This window comes from Rhinopithecus bieti, unplaced genomic scaffold (assembly GCF_001698545.2).
Source record: "Rhinopithecus bieti isolate Rb0 unplaced genomic scaffold, ASM169854v2 scaffold_39006, whole genome shotgun sequence".
Taxonomy (NCBI): Eukaryota; Metazoa; Chordata; class Mammalia; order Primates; family Cercopithecidae; genus Rhinopithecus; species Rhinopithecus bieti.
The window spans coordinates 224,503-228,427 of NW_016816568.1; positions in this window are offsets into that span (position 1 = coordinate 224,503).

Here is a 3,925-nt window from a genome sequence, read left to right on the forward strand (position 1 = left end):
GAAATTTTACCTCTACTATCTCCCTCCACTTCCTCATCTTCTGTTTTTCCCAGATCACTCCAATTAAACTTCCTTTTGGGAAGAGGAAGAACAGGAAGTGCTATTGTCAAGTGCAACCTTGACACATGCTACTAGACCTCTCAATACATGACACCCAAAGCAACTGTCCTTAAAATCACGCAACATCACATTTTCCATCAACATCTTATCTAAATTCTTTTTATTATTTGGCAATTACAAATACTCCCTCATTCTTTAAATGTTTTCTCTCAGTCTTCATGATACCACATTCTTTTGTTTATTTCCTACTTTGTTGACTTCTCCTTCTCAATCAATCTGTCCTTTTGTGGTTAACCATTAAGGGCTAGGTGACTCAAGGTTCAACCCTGAGAATTCATTTCTAACTATATTATTTTCTTATGTCATTTCAAATACATATACATATAAACCTTGCACACACATTTACACATGCATATACATATACATGTATTTGTGTGTAGTCTTGATCTTTCCTCAAAATTTCAAACATTCATATCTATTTAGTATCTCCACTTGAGTGTGTAACAGAAACTCGAACATTTTATGTCCTAAACTGAAGTCTTTATTATATATCTCCAGTCTTCCTCCTTTCTATAAATGACACTTCTACTTAGATTCTCAAGGCAAAATCTCTGGAGTCATTCTTGAGAGCTACCACTGCTTAACGCAATTCATCGGCAGTCCTTTCAATTCTACCTCCAAATCATTTTTTTTTTTTTTAAATACGGAATTTCGCTCTTGTTTTCCAGGCTGGAGTGCAACGGCGCAATCTCAGCTCACTGCAACCTCTGCCTTCTTAGTTCAAGCGATTCTCCTGCCTCAGCCTCCCAAGCAGCGGGGATTACAGGGGCCCACCACCACACCCAGCTAAGTTTTGTATTTTTAGTAGAGATGGGGTTTCACCATGTTAGCCAGGCTGGTCTCAAACTCCTGACCTCAGGTGATCTACCCACCTCAGCCTCCCGGAGTGCTGGAATTACAACCAAATCACATTTTTAATCTGCTCATATCTCTTTATAGCCACAACAGCCAATGTAGTTCAAGTCTGCAATTTCTAAGGAACCATTACATTAAATTCTTACCTAAACTCCTTGTTTTTAACCTTTGTTTCCCATTTAACCCCACACAGAACTTGGAGTACTTTTAGTACATCAAGCATGTAAAAAAATACATGTTTTACTTGTCTGATCCTCTCACTGTTACATAAGCTCTGTGAGAGCCTAAAGCTTACCTGTCTTATTTACCACCATATCACAGAGCCAAGAATGAGACCTGGAAAGTAGGCTCTCATGAACATCTGTGAAATAAACAAATGACTTTCTATTACCACTACCCTTCTTCTTTACAAATGTCTTGAAAACTCAAATGGTACAGTGGAAACAGAGAAATAGAGTTGTTCTGGGAAAGAAAGTGAGTTGTCATAGAATATATTTGGTTGTCTATAAGTCGCATGCACCTTGAAAATAAGCTAACATGTTGAGCGAGAATGGTATCCATGTAATAACATAGCAACAGATACAAAAGCAACTGGTTTTCAAAAAATCAACTATGATAAAATTTATGATCAACCTGACCAGTTGGAAAAACAAAACAAAACAAAACAAAAACTACCTTTTATTTGACCATAAAAATTCAGGTGGGAATATGATACATACTGAGGAGTTATAAACAAAGCAAGAGATAAGAAAGCTGAATTTGCTGTTTTAACCTCAAGCAATCAAGTGAGTGCCTAGCCCATGTGAATTACAGAACAAATATTTGATGAATAAATGAATACTATGTGAGCTGCTATCACATTATTGGCCTTGGCAGAAAGACAGAGGGAAAAAAGAGTAGATACATAGAGATAAAGGCATTTGCATGTTGAGTATTTATCAGAGTGTCTATTACATGATAAATGTTCCAAAATAGCTAATATCATCTCATTTAGTCCTCAGGACAGCAAACTCACTGTCCTTTGTAAATTTCACCTCCTCTCCCTCACTTTCAAGTGTTCCAAAATTTAGTCCTTTGTTCTCTTCTCTTTGCTGTTTACTTTGGTGTTCTCCTCTGTTCTCATAGTTCTCCCCCAACTCTGGCCTCTTCCCTAAACTCCAGATCACCTATTCAATGAATGGCTAGCAAGTATCTGAGACTTAGTATTCCCTTTTTACAGTCTCTGATCTCAGGAAATAGCAAATCCCTTCTTTTGGTTGCTCAGGCCAAAAAAAAAAAAAAAAAGCAATCTTGATTTTTTTTTTTCTTTTCTTTTTTTTTTTTTTTTCATTCTACATCTGATCCGTCAGCACACCCTGATGTCTCTGCTTTTAAAATGTATTTAGCATCTCAGTACTTGTCCCCACCTTCACTCGCACCACACTGGTTTGAGCCACTTTCATATTTCACCTTGACTGCAATTGCCCCTTCTCTGCTTGCACCGTTGCCCACTATGAGCTAGCCTCCAAACAGCTGCCAGATTGACCCTGCTAAAGTATATGATAGATAATGTCACTCTGTTACTCAGAATCCTCCAATCTTCCCTAAGTCACTCAGAGTAAAGCAAGAGTCTTCACAGTGGCCTGTAAGACCTATATGGTCGCTGGTTTTATATACTACTTCTCCCTTGAATTCACTGGGCTCCTTATATTCATAGTTGTCTACTGTTGCCTTGTACTTGCTGTTCTCTGGAATGGTTTTCTCTTTGATACCTACAAAGCCAACTCTCATAGCCCTCAGATCTTCACTCAAGTAGCATTGTCAACAGGAAGGGCTCCTTTGGCCATCCTCTCTGTAATTGAAACATTGCTAACACTGTTCTTATTCCTTTCCCGCTTTATTTTTCTCCTTAGCACTTAATCAAAATTTGGTATATTTTACTTTTGTACCTTTGTGAGTGTCTGTCTCCTTTACTAGAATGTAAGTTGAGGGGAAAGGTTTTTATCTGTTTTTTTTTTCCCTTTGCTCTACCTCAAGCACTTAGAATCATATCTGGCACACAATAGGCATTCAATAAAATTCTTAGCTGTTATCTTTTTACAATGTCAAGTACAATGTCAGGATCAAAAAGAATAGCATAGAATAAGTAAGTTTACATCCATATAATTACAAGCTTATTGTGCATAATACAGTGGATTTGTTTCTGAAAAATTGTCAGAATTACATGTTTATAAATATAGTTTCATGTCAAACTACATGTTTATAAATCAAATAATTAAAGTGTGCTGGCAACATTGCTATTTCAAATAATCTGTAATTAATCCTCTATAAAACAAATAAGTTTTAAAAATAATTTGAATAATTTCTTCCTAATCTAGCCCTTTGTAAATTAAATATTTTATTTATCAGGTATTTGTACTTTAAAATACACTTATGGATAATGTCTAAAAACAAACAAAAAACAGGTGACCTTTTAACTTTACCTCAGCTCATTTTAATTCTAAAATAAATTAGCAAGAAAGGTAATGGAAGCTCTGAAAGACATCATGAGACACTTAACCTACTCTATAGAGTTCTATCTTCCCAAAGTGTTTAACAAACACTAAAATGTGGTGCATGTAAGGAAGCTTCCTACCCCTCTACTTATGACCTCCATGATCTGCTTGCATTGCCAAGCATATCTACCTTTCTTTTTTACACTTTGTCAATGTAACATTTCCTGAGAATGTTCAATGTATTGAGATGCAAGCATTAAAAATGATTTGTTTTTACAGAAATTGCTTCAGCAACTATGCTATGCTGAACTGACATTTCCTAATGAGCAGTCACTCTTTAACAATCATTTAAACTGATATCATCATTGTGGGCCATACTTGGCTAATAAAAACTCATTCTAGTATTTAAGATCAAGAAAAGTCAAGGCAATGTACATTTCCTCTACCACTTCTGGGGCTCTATAATCATGAATTTC